This window comes from Lissotriton helveticus, chromosome 3_2 (genome assembly GCF_964261635.1).
Source record: "Lissotriton helveticus chromosome 3_2, aLisHel1.1, whole genome shotgun sequence".
In the NCBI taxonomy this organism is placed as follows: Eukaryota; Metazoa; Chordata; class Amphibia; order Caudata; family Salamandridae; genus Lissotriton; species Lissotriton helveticus.
The window spans coordinates 474,279,523-474,296,112 of record NC_136062.1 but is presented as its reverse complement, the minus strand read 5'-3'; the positions used below and the strand labels follow the sequence as shown (position 1 = coordinate 474,296,112).

Genomic DNA, 16,590 nt, shown 5'->3' with positions numbered 1-16,590 from the left:
GTTAAAGTCAAACAGAGCCTCAGCTCCACAAAATGGATGCTGCCACCGAGACACAAGTCTGCCCTCCTGCTGCTGGGAGTCCTCCCAGAGCAGGAGATAAGGACAAAGGGTTTCCTGCCAGGGGCGGTGCCAGCACCGTCCCAGACAGGGTTTTGTGTATTGTAGGTAGGCAGGGCTACAGAAGAAGGTGACTGCACGTGGCACCCCGGTGCTCACTGTGCATAGGCTGGCTTAAACCAGTTCCAGGGACACTCCAGACCCTGTGCTGGGGAAAAGCCCGCCAAGGAAGTGGGTGTAACCACCCCCCTCCTGGTCCCACCCCTAGGGCAGGACTTAGTCGCGTGCCAGCCCCCTTTTCCCAGATAAAGGTAGGGACTGGCCCCCTTCCAAATCAGATCATCTTTGGAATCAAGATACCCCTTTCCACGAAAGGACTTCACGATTTCTTCTTCAAGATTCTCCCTTGTGGCTAAGGAGTAGTCACCCTGCATCCGCAGGCACCATCTAAGAACACTGCGGTCTGCTGCACGTCCTTCCTCCGGAATCCGACTGCCCAGCTCGACGAGACCCGGCTTCCCTGGCACCACTGACCTCTACCCACCTCTACAGCACAGCTGAGAACCGTGGGTGCGACGAGACCTCGAGGGACCGGCCATCGCCAAGACTGCACGACTTCTGCACAGCAAGCCCACCGAGTAATTTCCTGGTGAGTGCTTTGGGGTCCGAGAAGTCCCCACCCTGAGCAGCTCCAGCACCGAAGAGCAGCCCCCCAGCATCTCCACGATCGGCGTGGGGCCCTTCTGCTTTCAGCTGCTCACCGCGTTGTTTGGCTACTAGCCCGCTGGCTTGTGGCCTTCCGAACGACGCCCGACGACAACACTGCTGCTAGTCTGGTTGCTCCAGACTGGCCCTTGCTTCCCTCCATCGGAGAAGTACCCTGGACCCTCCTGGTCCGGCTAAGACGCCATTTTAGGTCCACCGCGTGGGCCTTGCATTTGCCAAGACTTGTTGCCCAATCCTGGGTCCAGCGACGCCGACAGCAAGAACCTTCGTGGGACAGCTCGCACCTCCATCCTGGTCGCCGACAACGCCTCCTGGTCCGAGAGACTGCAGAGCCCAGCAGCGCCCACTCACCTGACTGCGGTGACTTCGCCCGGTGCCATCCAGGTGCCCACTTAATCACTGGCTAGTGATTCAAGAACTTGGTCCCCTCTGCTTTCAGGTTTCCTTCTTCCTTGATCCAGGCTTGGATCCATCGAACTTTCCTTCACTGGTCGCCTGCCAGCAAGTTCCTTCTTCCAGGCTCCTGGTCCGGCAACGAGATCCCCGACGTCTTTTCAGACCTATGCAGCTGCAGCCCCTGGGCTAGGTAACTTCGGCACTTCGGTGTCCCAGCATAGCCTCACTATCCAAGGGTCAGGATCCACTGTCGTTTTCTCCCTACCAGGTCGGGTTCGCCCGTGAACACTAACTTTGTGAATTCTAGCTCCCATAGACTTTGTCCCGCATCCCGCGTGAGAGTGCACACTCTGCACCCGAGTTCCCTAGGCCTCCTGCTAGTAATCTAAAGGTTCAGTAGTCTAGTCCTAGCGATTCCAAAGCCTATTAGTATCGTTACTTACCTGCTAGTAATTCGCATTCCACTTTTAGGGTATATGGTTTTTCGTGCCCCTCGGGCATTTGTGTATAACGTGCTAACTTAAGTATTTTCATAAGAGTTTTGTTGTGTGCTTAGCACCCTGTCCTCATAAAGAGTACAGGGTTGTTGTGATTCTAATAAATACATTGTTTATTTTCATAACACTTGTGTGGTGTCCTTTCACTGGGTGTTCAAGGGGTAATGTGATGGTAAAACAGCTGGCTTAACACGCCCTCTAGAGTCTTAGCCTTAGACTGCTCGTATCCATGCTACTAGGATAGCTGGTCTATAAGGTTGACTTACAACCAATCATCAATAAGGGTTGTTTGGACTGATACATAGTGATCACTAGAATAGTGAGCACTGCATATCAGGCCAACTTCTCACATTGGTGAGCAGCGGTTGGGATTTGAGCTTGCTGTTGTTTTACCACACATGCCCTAAGAATATCTTGTGAAAGATCACATAAGTACTAAAGGTACATATAACTTAGCTTAGAATACTCTGAGTTCTACTGAACCAGCTGTTGTAGCTCCTAGGGCCTAGCACACCCTAAACTACAACTCTAGCAAGGGATCAGTAGGCAAACATATAGTGTAGGTAAGTGCACCACTTACACCTCACTAGAAAAGCATGTCTACCCAGGGAGAATCTACTGAGACTCCCATGGTCAGTGTTGACCCTCCACAGGTCACTTCAAGATATGCAGCTCTCAGTTTTCAGGAGATGAGACAAGTCTGTGTCTCCAGGAAACTGAAGCAGGGGTCTAACCCCACCACTCCCTTTCTGATAGGTCTCTTAGAGACATATGATGCCAGAAAGCTTTCTCAGTTACATGAGAACATGCCAGCCTTAGAGGGAACCTCTGAGGATCCAGATCTCCCCAACATTGCTAATACAGTTGAGGAGGAGGATCAAGAGGAACTCTCTGGGGATGAGGTAGACAAAGGTCTTGAGGTAGTCAGAAGGCTAACCAGGGCCAACTTAGACTTACTTGGGCTAGGATCTGGGGAACCGCCAGTACTAACCCGAAGTGGGCCTAACCTTGGAGTTAGGAGAGATAGATCTCTTTCTAGGGACTCCAATAGATCTCTGCACTCTAATGCCTCTTCCCAGAGGAGAAGGAATCCTCCACAGAGGAGATTTTCTTCCCCTCAGAGAATGGAGCATGAAGCTAGGATGAGACAAGCTGAACTGAGGATTGAAAGGGAAGAACTTGCCCTGGCCAAAGAGAAGCTTGCCTTTGCTAGAGAGCAGCAGATGAGTGGGTTAACTCCCACTGGTGGCAGCAATCTCCCAAGAGATAGAGAGAAGGGTTTAGATACTAAACACCTGACTAAGATAGTGCCCCCCTTTAAGCAAGGGGATGATATCCAGAAATGGATGGCTGCTCTGGAGAGGGCCTGCACTGTGCAGTGCATTCCCCAGAGTCAGTGGGCAGCTATACTGTGGCTCTCCTTTGATGGTAAAGGTAGAGATAAGCTCCTCACTACAAGAGTAGAGGATGCTAACAATTACCAGGTCCTGAAGAATACACTGGTTGATGGGTTTGGTTTAACCACTGAGCAGTACAGGTTGCTGTTCAGAGACACCCAGAAAACTCAGTCTCAGGACTGGTCTGACTTTGTGGATTGTGCCACTAAGGCTTTGGAGGGCTGGTTGCTGGGTAGCAAGGTTACAGATTACACAGGATTGTATAATCTAATGATGAGAGAACACATTTTAAACAATTGTCAGAACCAGTTGCTGCACCAGCACCTTGTTGATTCAGATCTGACCTCTCCCCAAGAATTGGGAAAGAAGGCAGACAAATGGGTCAGGACAAGGATCAAGCAGAACCAGAACCAGAACCAGGGTGGTCAGAAGAAAGCAGACCAGAAGGGTAATGTTAAGAATGAGCAAAATGACCAGAAGTCTTCACCAGGTCCCCAACAAACCAAAGAGGGTGGGGGTCAGGCTTCCCAGAAGAAGAAGACTCAAGAAGGCCAGTCAAAAAGGTGGTGCCAGTACTGTAAAAGTAAATCTCACTGGTTTAGTGAGTGCACCAAAAGAGGAGGACAAACTCCTGCCACTACAGCCCCTAAGGCAACTGCACCCCCTAGTACAGTCAGTAGTGGTAGTGTACCTCCCAAGGCATTAGTTGGGTTAACCTTGGGTACTGAGGGGTCTGACAACTTAGTTGGCACACTCACTCAGGCTGTCCTTGTCTGTACAGGGGATATGGATATGTCCCCTGAGATAAGTCCCAATACTTTGGGCAAATACAGGCAGACACCTTTGATAAATGGCTAAATGGCTCAGGCCTATAGGGACACTTGTGCCAGTGTCACCATGGTGACACCTAACTTTGTGGACCCTGGACAGATCATGCCAGGTACTGATTTCCTGGTGACCAATGCCAGCAATGTCACTACTAGTCATAGTGTGGCAATTGTGGCTTTCTCCTGGGGTGGAGTGAAAGGACAAAAGAAAGTTGTAGTCAGTTCAGACCTCCCAGTGGATTGTTTGTTGGGCAATGATTTGGAGTCATCACAATGGTCAGAAGTGGAGCAGAGGAGTCACATGGAGATGTTAGGCTTGCCAGCACATGTGCTTGCTGTGACTAGGTCACAGGCCAGAAGATGCCCCACTGAACAGGTGCGGGATCCTGAAATTATGGACCAGACACCTTCCAAGAAGAAGAGCAGTAAGGGTAAGGCTTTGCCTTCCCCCTTACCCCAGGTTGAGGATCAAGTCTCTGAGGAGGCTGATCTGAGAGAACTGAGGGAAACTGAGCCTAAAGAGCTTGAACTTGATCAAGTTGAGTTTCTGGGCTCAGGGGGACCCTCCAGAGCAGACCTGGGGAAGGAACAGTTGAGCTGCCCTTCCCTTGAACCCCTCAGACAGCAGGCTGCTGCTGAGGCTGCAGGGAATGCCACAGGTGCCCACAGGGTATACTGGGAAGATGGACTCCTGTACTCTGAGTCAAGAGACCCCAATCCTGGTGCAACCAGGAGGCTGGTCATCCCCTTGTCTCTGAGAGGTTTCCTTCTCACCTTGGCCCATGAGATTCCCCTTGCAGGTCATTTAGGTCAGACAAAGACTTGGGGCAGGCTTGTCTCACACTTTCACTGGCCCCATATGAATGAGAATACCAAGGAGTTTTGTCGCTCCTGTGTCACTTGCCAAGCCAGTGGTAAGTCAGGTGGCACAACAAAGGCCCCCCTCATACCACTACCTGTGGTGGGGGTTCCCTTTGAAAGAGTGGGGATTGACATTGTTGGTCCAATGGAACCCCAGACAGCATCAGGGCACAAGTTTATACTGGTGGTGGTGGATCATGCCACCAGGTATCCTGAAGCTATTCCCCTTAGGACCACTACAGCACCTGTAGTGGCAAGAGCCCTAGTTGGAGTGTTCTCCAGAGTGGGTTTCCCTAAGGAGGTCGTTTCTGACAGAGGTACAAACTTCATGTCAGGATATCTGACTGCAATGTGGAAGGAGTGTGGTGTGAACTACAAGTTCACCACACCCTACCACCCACAATGCAATGGGCTTGTTGAGAGATTCAACAGGACCCTGAAAGGGATGATTCATGGACTACCTGAACCTCTTAGGAGAAGATGGGATGTCCTGATCCCCTGCCTCTTGTTTGCTTACAGAGAGGTCCCACAGAAGGGGGTTGGCTACAGCCCTTTTGAGCTTCTGTATGGGCATCCTGTAAGAGGACCCCTGTGTTTGGTGAAGGAAGGATGGGAGAGACCTCTCAAAAAGCCTGCAACCAACATAGTGGACTATGTACTTGGTCTCCGCTCCAGGATGGCTGAGTACATGGAAAAGTCATCTAAAAACCTTGAGGCCAGCCAAGAACTTCAAAAAGCTTGGCATGACCAAAAGGCTGTTCTGACTGTGTACCAGCCAGGACAGAAGGTGTGGGTGCTGGAGCCAGTGGCCCCAGCAGCTCTGAAAGACAAATGGTCTGGGCCCCACACCATCATTGAGCAAAAGGGAGAGGTTACCTACTTGGTGGACCTTGGAACTCCCAGGAGCCCTCTCAGAGTGCTCCATGTTAACAGGCTCAAGGCATATGTTGACAGGAAGGACATGAGCTTGCTCATGGCCACAGATGAGGGACAGGAGGAAGAGAGTGACCCTCTCCCAGACCTGCTCACTCAGAATCCTGATGATGGATCAGTTGATGGTGTTGTCTTTTGTGGCAGCCTCACTGAACATCAACAACAGGATTGCAGGCAAGTTCTGCAATCCTACAGACATATGTTCTCTCTGACACCCAGCCAAACTGATTGGTGTACCCATGATGTTGACACTGGAGACAGTCTGCCTGTCAAGAGTAAAATCTACAGACAGCCTGATCATGTTAGAGACTGCATCAAAACTGAAGTGCAGAAAATGTTGGAGCTGGGAGTCATTGAGCCCTCAGATAGCCCTTGGGCTAGCCCAGTAGTTCTAGTGCCAAAGCCTCACACCCAGGGTGGTAAGAGAGAGATGAGGTTTTGCGTAGACTACAGAGGCCTCAATGCAGTCACTAAGACTGATGCCCACCCAATTCCAAGAGCAGATGAACTTATAGATAAATTGGCTTCTGCCAAATTCTTAAGTACATTTGATTTGACAGCTGGGTATTGGCAAATCAGGTTAGCTGAGGAGGCCAAACCCAAGACAGCATTTTCTACCCCTGGTGGGCATTATCAGTTTGTGGTAATGCCCTTTGGTTTGAAAAATGCACCTGCCACCTTCCAAAGGTTGGTGAATCAAGTCCTCACTGGGCTGGATGACTTCTGTGCAGCATATCTTGATGATATTGCTGTCTTTAGCTCCACCTGGGAGGATCACCTGGTCCACCTGAGGAAAGTGTTAGAGGCTCTGCAAAAGGCAGGCCTCACTATCAAGGCCACAAAGTGCCAGATAGGGCAGACACAGGTTGTATACCTGGGCCACCTTGTAGGTGGAGGCCAGGTTCAGCCACTGGAGAGTAAGATACAGGCCATCAAGGACTGGACTCCTCCAATCACCCAGACTCAAGTTCGAGCTTTCTTGGGCCTGACTGGGTACTATAGGAAGTTTGTCAGAAATTATGGGTCCATAGTGACCCCTCTTAATGACCTGACAAGCAAGAAGATGCCAAAGAAAGTTCAGTGGACAGCAAGCTGTCAGAAAGCATTCAATGACCTAAAGCAGGCCATGTGCACAGCACCTATCCTAAAGAGTCCAGATTACTCCAAGCCATTCATTGTCCAAACAGATGCTTCTGAGTTGGGTGTGGGGGCTGTTCTGTCTCAACTGAATTTTGATGGTAATGATCAGCCTATTGCTTTCATTAGTAGAAGGTTGACACCCAGAGAGAAAAATTGGTCAGCTATTGAGAGGGAGGCCTTTGCTGTGGTCTGGGCCCTGAAGAAGCTGAGGGCCTACTTGTTTGGCACTCACTTCACCATTCAGACAGACCATAAGCCCCTCTTGTGGCTAAATCAGATGAAGGGTGAAAACCCCAAACTACTTAGGTGGTCCATTTCCCTACAGGGGATGGATTTTACAGTGGAGCATAGACCTGGTACTGATCACAGCAATGCTGATGGGCTCTCCAGGTATTTCCACTTAGAGCAAGAAGACTCACCTGGTCAAGGTTAGTTTATTGTCCCAAAGTTTGGGGGGGGGGGGGTCATGTAGGAGAGTAGGGTCTGCAATCCTATGATCACCCAGATTTTTGCTTTTTGCTGCACTGGTTTACGACTTTCCCTGGCTGTGGGCCTGCTAATCAGACCCACAGCCTAGCTGTTCTCTCTATCCAAATTGTACTCAGGTACTGAATTGGCACTGGGCCCTCTCCAAGTCCCTGTACCCAGGGCTGAGGTGCACCCAGAAGTCTCCCAGGGGCTGAAGCATGTATTATGCCACCCCTGGATTGACTAACTAAATCTGACACAACTGGCTGCACGACAGCTGGGGCAAGGTGGTGTACTCACCCTTTGCTGTAGATATAGTATACCTATATCTAACCCTAAAATGGACACACAGATCTCCTATCAGTCACTCCTATGGCAGGCCTTAACAATCCTGAAGGCAGAGTGCTTGGAATCGTGTGAGATGGTGCTCTGGCATGAGCTGAGCCTGTCTGCGGCTTTCGGGATCTATCCCTTAGCCGTTTCCATGATATCGCATACCATATACTCTTAAGTGCATTATAATCCTCGCGGTTAAATGCCAACTCTGGTATCGCTTTATCAAAACATGTCGAGTAAGGTGTCATACGACTTGGAATACTAACCCCTCGCCAATTCTGGCGACGGGGTTAGCATTCCACCCTTCTAGAGGGACACGACATGCATGTAACCCGGTTAAAGTCAAACAGAGCCTCAGCTCCACAAAATGGATGCTGCCACCGAGACACAAGTCTGCCCTCCTGCTGCTGGGAGTCCTCCCAGAGCAGGAGATAAGGACAAAGGGTTTCCTGCCAGGGGCGGTGCCAGCACCGTCCCAGACAGGGTTTTGTGTATTGTAGGTAGGCAGGGCTACAGAAGAAGGTGACTGCACGTGGCACCCCGGTGCTCACTGTGCATAGGCTGGCTTAAACCAGTTCCAGGGACACTCCAGACCCTGTGCTGGGGAAAAGCCCGCCAAGGAAGTGGGTGTAACCACCCCCCTCCTGGTCCCACCCCTAGGGCAGGACTTAGTCGCGTGCCAGCCCCCTTTTCCCAGATAAAGGTAGGGACTGGCCCCCTTCCAAATCAGATCATCTTTGGAATCAAGATACCACTTTCCACGAAAGGACTTCACGATTTCTTCTTCAAGATTCTCCCTTGTGGCTAAGGAGTAGTCACCCTGCATCCGCAGGCACCATCTAAGAACACTGCGGTCTGCTGCACGTCCTTCCTCCGGAATCCGACTGCCCAGCTCGACGAGACCCGGCTTCCCTGGCACCTCTGACCTCTACCCACCTCTACAGCACAGCTGAGAACCGTGGGTGCGACGAGACCTCGAGGGACCGGCCATCGCCAAGACTGCACGACTTCTGCACAGCAAGCCCACCGAGTAATTTCCTGGTGAGTGCTTTGGGGTCCGAGAAGCCCCCACCCTGAGCAGCTCCAGCACCGAAGAGCAGCCCCCCAGCATCTCCACGATCGGCGTGGGGCCCTTCTGCTTTCAGCTGCTCACCGCGTTGTTTGGCTACTAGCCCGCTGGCTTGTGGCCTTCCGAACGACGCCCGACGACAACACTGCTGCTAGTCTGGTTGCTCCAGACTGGCCCTTGCTTCCCTCCATCGGAGAAGTACCCTGGACCCTCCTGGTCCGGCTAAGACGCCATTTTAGGTCCACCACGTGGGCCTTGCATTTGCCAAGACTTGTTGCCCAATCCTGGGTCCAGCGACGTCGACAGCAAGAACCTTCGTGGGACAGCTCGCACCTCCATCCTGGTCGCCGACAACGCCTCCTGGTCCGAGAGACTGCAGAGCCCAGCAGCGCCCACTCACCTGACTGCGGTGACTTCGCCCGGTGCCATCCTGGTGCCCACTTAATCACTGGCTAGTGATTCAAGAACTTGGTCCCCTCTGCTTTCAGGTTTCCTTCTTCCTTGATCCAGGCTTGGATCCATCGAACTTTCCTTCACTGGTCGCCTGCCAGCAACTTCCTTCTTCCAGGCTCCTGGTCCGGCAACGAGATCCCCGACGTCTTTTCAGACCTATGCAGCTCCTGGGCTAGGTAACTTCGGCACTTCGGTGTCCCAGCATAGCCTCACTATCCAAGGGTCAGGATCCACTGTCGTTTTCTCCCTACCAGGTCGGGTTCGCCCGTGAACACTAACTTTGTGAATTCTAGCTCCCATAGACTTTGTCCCGCATCCCGCGTGAGAGTGCACACTCTGCACCCGAGTTCCCTAGGCCTCCTGCTAGTAATCTAAAGGTTCAGTAGTCTAGTCCTAGCGATTCCAAAGCCTATTAGTATCGTTACTTACCTGCTAGTAATTCGCATTCCACTTTTAGAGTATATGGTTTTTCGTGCCCCTCGGGCATTTTGTATAACGTGCTAACTTAAGTATTTTCATAAGAGTTTTGTTGTGTGCTTAGCACCCTGTCCTCATAAAGAGTACAGGGTTGTTGTGATTCTAATAAATACATTGTTTATTTTCATAACACTTGTGTGGTGTCCTTTCACTGGGTGTTCAAGGGGTAATGTGATGGTAAAACAGCTGGCTTAACACGCCCTCTAGAGTCTTAGCCTTAGACTGCTCGTATCCATGCTACTAGGATAGCTGGTCTATAAGGTTGACTTACAACCAATCATCAATAAGGGTTGTTTGGACTGATACATAGTGATCACTAGAATAGTGAGCACTGCATATCAGGCCAACTTCTCACAGGCACTGTCTCTACCTCTCACCTCAGTTTGTGAGTACCTCCTTGCCTCTCTGTCCTGGGCACTGTCTCTCTCTTTCACCTCAGTTTGTAAGTAACTCCTTGCCTCGCTGTCCAGGGCACTGTCTCTAACTCTCACCTCAGTTTGTGAGTACCTCTCTGCCTCTCTGTCCTGGGCACCCTCTCTACCTCCCACCTCAGTTTGTGAGTACCTCCTTGCCTTGTTGTCCTGGGCACCCTCTCTACCTCTCACCTCAGTTTGTGAGTACCTCCTTGCCTTGTTGTCCTGGGCACTGTCTCTACCTCTCACCTCAGTTTGTGAGTACCTCCTTGCCTTGTTGTCACGGGCACCGTCTCTCTCTCTTTCACCTCAGTTTGTGAGTACCTCCTTGCCTCTCTGTCCTGGGCACTGTCTCTACCTCTCACCTCAGTTTGTGAGTACCTCCTTGCCTCTCTGTCCTGGGCACTGTCTCTCTCTTTCACCTCCGTTTGTGAGTACCTCCTTGCCTCTCTGTCCTGGGCACTGTCTCTCTCTTTTACCTCTGTTTGTGAGTACCTCCTTGCCTCTCTGTCCTGGGCACTGTCTCTCTCTTTCACCTCAGTCTGTGAGTACCTCCTTGCCTCTCTATCCTGGGCACTGTCTCTACCTCTCACCTCAGTTTGTGAGTACCTCCTTGCCTCTCTGTCCTGGGCACTGTCTCTCTCTTTCACCTCCGTTTGTGAGTACCTCCTTGCCTCTCTGTCCTGGGCACTGTCTCTACCTCTCACCTCAGTTTGTGAGTACCTCCTTGCCTTGTTGTCCTGGGCACTGTCTCTACCTCTCACCTCAGTTTGTGAGTACCTCCTTGCCTTGTTGTCACGGGCACCGTCTCTCTCTCTTTCACCTCAGTTTGTGAGTACCTCCTTGCCTCTCTGTCCTGGGCACTGTCTCTCTCTTTTACCTCCGTTTGTGAGTACCTCCTTGCCTCTCTGTCCTGGGCACTGTCTCTCTCTTTCACCTCAGTCTGTGAGTACCTCCTTGCCTCTCTGTCCTGGGCACTGTCTCTACCTCTCACCTCAGTTTGTGAGTACCTCCTTGCCTCTCTGTCCTGGGCACTGTCTCTCTCTTTCACCTCAGTCTGTGAGTACCTCCTTGCCTCTCTGTCCTGGGCACTGTCTCTACCTCTCACCTCAGTTTGTGAGTACCTCCTTGCCTCTCTGTCCTGGGCACTGTCTCTCTCTTTCACCTCAGTCTGTGAGTACCTCCTTGCCTCTCTGTCCTGGGCACTGTCTCTCTCTTTCACCTCAGTCTGTGAGTACCTCCTTGCCTCTCTGTCCTGGGCACTGTCTCTCTCTTTCACCTCAGTCTGTGAGTACCTCCTTGCCTCTCTGTCCTGGGCACTGTCTCTCTCTTTCACCTCAGTCTGTGAGTACCTCCTTGCCTCTCTGTCCTGGGCACTGTCTCTGTCTCTCACCTCAGTTTGCGAGTACCTCCTTGCCTCGCTTTCCTGGGCACTGTCTCTGTCTCTCACCTCAGTTTGCGAGTACCTCCTTGCCTCTCTGTCCTGGGCACTGTCTCTACCTCTCACCTCAGTTTGTGAGTATCTTCCTGCCTCTCTGTCCTGGGCTCTGTCTCTCTCACCTCAGTTTGTGCGTACCTCCTCGCCTCTCCGTCCTGGGCACTGCCTCTGTCTCTCACCTCGGTTTGTGAGTACCTCCTTGCTTCGCTGCCCTGGGCACTGCCTCTGTCTCTCACCTCAGTTTGTGAGTACCTCCTTGCCTCTCTGTCCTGGGCACTGTCTCTGTCTCTCACCTCAGTCTGTGAGTACCTCCTTGCCTCTCTGTCCTGGGCACTGTCTCTCTCTTTTACCTCCGTTTGTGAGTACCTCCTTGCCTCTCTGTCCTGGGCACTGTCTCTCTCTTTCACCTCAGTCTGTGAGTACCTCCTTGCCTCTCTGTCCTGGGCACTGTCTCTCTCTTTCACCTCCGTTTGTGAGTACCTCCTTGCCTCTCTGTCCTGGGCACTGTCTCTCTCTTTTACCTCCGTTTGTGAGTACCTCCTTGCCTCTCTGTCCTGGGCACTGTCTCTCTCTTTCACCTCAGTCTGTGAGTACCTCCTTGCCTCGCTGTCCTGGGCACTGTCTCTACCTCTCACCTCATTTTGTGAGTACCTTCCTGCCTCTCTGTCCTGGGCACTGTCTCTACCTCTCACCTCAGTTTGTGAGTACCTTCCTGCCTCTCTGTCCTGGGCTCTGTCTCTCTCACCTCAGTTTGTGCATACCTCCTCGCCTCTCTGTCCTGGGCACTGCCTCTGTCTCTCACCTCGGTTTGTGAGTACCTCCTTGCTTCGCTGCCCTGGGCACCGTCTCTCTCTCACCTCGGTTTGTGAGTACCTCCTTGCTTCGCTGCCCTGGGCACTGCCTCTGTCTCTCACCTCAGTTTGTGAGTACCTCCTTGCCTCTCTGTCCTGGGCACTGTCTCTGTCTCTCACCTCAGTCTGTGAGTACCTCCTTGCCTCTCTGTCCTGGGCACTGTCTCTCTCTTTTACCTCCGTTTGTGAGTACCTCCTTGCCTCTCTGTCCTGGGCACTGTCTTTCTCTTTCACCTCAGTCTGTGAGTACCTCCTTGCCTCTCTGTCCTGGGCACTGTCTCTCTCTTTCACCTCCGTTTGTGAGTACCTCCTTGCCTCTCTGTCCTGGGCACTGTCTCTCTCTTTTACCTCCGTTTGTGAGTACCTCCTTGCCTCTCTGTCCTGGGCACTGTCTCTCTCTTTCACCTCAGTCTGTGAGTACCTCCTTGCCTCGCTGTCCTGGGCACTCTCTACCTCTCACCTCATTTTGTGAGTACCTTCCTGCCTCTCTGTCCTGGGCACTGTCTCTACCTCTCACCTCAGTTTGTGAGTACCTTCCTGCCTCTCTGTCCTGGGCTCTGTCTCTCTCACCTCAGTTTGTGCGTACCTCCTCGCCTCTCTGTCCTGGGCACTGCCTCTGTCTCTCACCTCGGTTTGTGAGTACCTCCTTGCTTCGCTGCCCTGGGCACTGCCTCTGTCTCTCACCTCAGTTTGTGAGTACCTTCCTGCCTCTCTGTCCTGGGCTCTGTCTCTCTCACCTCAGTTTGTGCGTACCTCCTCGCCTCTCTGTCCTGGGCACTGCCTCTGTCTCTCACCTCGGTTTGTGAGTACCTCCTTGCCTCTCTGTCCTGGGCACTGTCTCTGTCTCTCACCTCAGTTTGCGAGTACCTCCTTGCCTCGCTGTCCTGGCACTGTCTCTGTCTCTCACCTCATTTTGTGAGTACCTCCTTGCCTCTCTGTCCTGGGCACTGTCTCTACCTCTCACCTCAGTTTGTGAGTACCTCCTTGCCTTGTTGTCACGGGCACCGTCTCTCTCTCTTTCACCTCCGTTTGTGAGTACCTCCTTGCCTCTCTGTCCTGGGCTCTGTCTCTCTCACCTCCGTTTGTGAGTACCTCCTTGCCTCTCTGTCCTGGGCACTGTCTCTCTCTCACCTCAGTTTGTGAGTACCTCCTTGCCTCTCTGTCCTGGGCTCTGTCTCTCTCACCTCCGTTTGTGAGTACCTCCTTGCCTCTCTGTCCTGGGCTCTGTCTCTCTCACCTCCGTTTGTGAGTACCTTTTGTGAGTACCTCCTTGCCTCGCTGTCCTGGGCACTGTCTCTCTCTCACCTCAGTTTGTGAGTACCTTCTTGCCTCTCTGTCCTGGGCACTGTCTCTGTCTCTCACCTCAGTCTGTGAGTACCTCCTCGCCTCTCTGTCCTGGGCTCTATCTCTCACCTCAGTCTGTGAGTACCTCCTCGCCTCGCTGTCCTGGCACCGTCTCTCACCTCAGTTTGTGAGTACCTCCTCGCCTCTCTGTCCTCTGCTCTGTCTCTCTCACCTCAGTCTGTGAGTACCTCCTCGCCTCTCTGTCCTGGGCTCTGTCTCTCACCTCAGTCTGTGAGTACCTCCTTGCCTCTCTGTCCTCTGCTCTGTCTCTCTCACCTCAGTCTGTGAGTACCTCCTCGCCTCTCTGTCCTGGGCTCTATCTCTCACCTCAGTCTGTGAGTACCTCCTCGCCTCGCTGTCCTGGCACCGTCTCTCACCTCAGTTTGTGAGTACCTCCTCGCCTCTCTGTCCTGGGCTCTATCTCTCTCACCTCAGTCTGTGAGTACCTCCTCGCCTCGCTGTCTCTCTCACCTCAGTCTGTGAGTACCTCCTCGCCTCTCTGTCCTGGGCTCTCTCTCTCTCACTTTAGTCTGTGAGTACCTCCTTGCCTCTCTGTCCTGGGCACCGTCTCTCTATCACCTTAGTGTGTGAGTACCTCCTCGCTTCTCTGTCCTGGTCTCTGTCTCTCTCCCCTCAGTTTGTGAGTACCTCCTCGCCTCTCTGTCCTGGTCTCTGTCTCTCTCACCTCAGTTTGTGAGTACCTCCTTGCCTCTCTGTCCTGGGCACCGTCTCTCTCTCACCTCAGTCTGTGAGTACCTCCTTGCCTCTCTGTCCTGGCACCGTCTCTCACCTCAGTTTGTGAGTACCTCCTCGCCTCTGTCCTTTGCACCGTCTCTCTCTCACCTTGGTTTGTGAGTCTCCCCGTGCGTCGCTTCCCTCTCTCTGCGGACCCTGCAGTATCAGCTCCTCCCCTTGCTTCTGGGCGCTTTCCCTCTCCAGCAGGTGAATGTCTCTCACTTCCTGGTCGGATCAAGGCATCTGCCAATCAGCAGCTCGGGCGGCTCGGCTGGTTCCTGAAAATCGAGTCTGAAAAGCAAACACGTAGGAGCGCCAGGACACACCCACAGTAGAGCCTGGTGCCAATCATGGGCACCTGCTGGCCTGGCACCATTGGCCACGGGCCAGGGGCTGCGCCCTTCGGGGCTACGCCCTCGGTCCCTTCTGCTTTGGCCTCCTTGTTTTACTGCTTTATCCTCTCCACCCCGGGGCCCCTCGGTTCCTCTTTGTGCTTTCTCCTGTCTCACCGCGTATCAGCTAGTACCTCCAGCGCCTTGAGAACCCCACGGGTGATGTGCAGCGCTTTATAACTCCTGATTGAGACCCCCACGGGTGATGTGCAGCGCTTTATAACTCCAGCGCCTAGAGACCCCCACGGGTGATTTGCAGCGCTTTATAACTCCTGATTGAGACCCTCACGGGTGATATGCAGCGCTTTATATCATGATTGATGGACTTCAGTGAGGCCACGCTGCCTGCGGTTAGATCCACCCTCTGGAAAGCAGGGCAGGTGGGCGCTGGGCCAGGTAAACCTGCCAGGGCTGCCTTGTTAAACGTTGTAAATACCACGAGTCTGCAGGGCTGGAAGGCCCGGATTGTCAACCCTGGGCCTGAGGTGTTGGGGGAAGGCGGGGTTCGGCCTCACTCACCCTCTTCCGGGTTGTGGGACTTCTAAGAGGAAGAATTTATGAGAAAGCAAAGATCCCTAAGCCCCGTTTCCTCTCAAACCGGGAGATGGCCTTTGTGAGACACATAGAGACGGCTGATGATGCGCAGAGCGGGCGGGGCCACATACTTACAGAGCCGAGCCGAGCCTGGCTGGGCTCTAAGAGCCCATGAACGAGCCGAGCCCTGAAAATCATTCGCATGTAAACTGTGCGAAGAACACCATACACAAATGTGATAGACGCTTCAAAATCCAAACAGTGTCATTTATTTCACATGTAAAAGCGCTTCAACATAGTACATCAGGTTATATCACACACTGGGAGACATTTTTGGAAGTGACAGTTTTTAAACATGAACTTAAAAATGTTCACGCCCCTCCGCTGCACTGACACGACAACTAGGCCAGTAGTAAAGTAGCGTGCACGTCATTCTATACGTGGCCTAGATTCCTACATAGAACAATAGTTTAGTGTCAAAGGGTTCATTGTCCTGTCCACCGCCTGGAGCCGAAACGTGACTCTTTCTACCTGTGCTGGGTTCTTTTTTCCACAACTAGATGACTTTAGGAACACATGCTGTATCTTGTAGTTGTGGAATAAAAAGATGTGAATCAGTCACAGCCAGGGCTCTAACTAATGGTGTGTAAATGTTATGCATATTGGCATTTCAATTCTTTACTCTTCCATACCTATTTACGGGTATTCTCCCAAGCACATTAATTCTACTCACGGTGGAGCGAATCCACTATAATATATTGTATTGTATAAACTTACTTATTATTCAAATCTATCATATACATTGAGAAATCATTTCATTCAAAAGTGTGTTACATCTTTTTGGTACAATTGCTCTACCTGTCGGGCAATGGATTATGGAAATGCTCTTTTCGTTGGTATGCCAGACTACCTTTTCAAACGTCTGCAAGTGATACAAAATGCAGCTGCCAAACTGGTGTGCAGGGGCAGATACAGCTCAGCAACTGATTGCTTGAGGCAACTTTACTGGTTGGACCTGTAAGGCATTGCAGCGCCGGCCCGACGAGGAGCACCAGCCCTGCCAAGTGTCACACATCCTGTGTGACACAAACGCATTTTAAGTTACATTACCGCATTACCGCATGTGAAATGATTGCGTAACAAATCAGCTTACTTTAAAGAGGAGTGTAATACTGGTAATGTCAGTAGGGTGACCACCCGTCCGTAAATTTCACGGACCGTCCGTCATTTTAGTATGATGTCCACA

The 16,590-nt window shown here is 52.1% G+C and overlaps 1 protein-coding gene across 1 annotated transcript in view; it reads right to left on the bottom strand.

Annotated features, from left to right (window-relative positions):
- The window catches only part of SLC35C1 (solute carrier family 35 member C1), a 43,129-nt gene extending 28,475 nt beyond the window's left edge, over positions 1-14,654 (bottom strand). The window contains exon 1 of the mRNA XM_078684382.1: positions 14,513-14,654. The gene's annotated coding sequence lies outside the window, so the exon portion shown is untranslated. The remainder of the gene's footprint in view (positions 1-14,512) is intronic.
- Between the last annotated feature and the right edge of the window lie 1,936 nt (positions 14,655-16,590).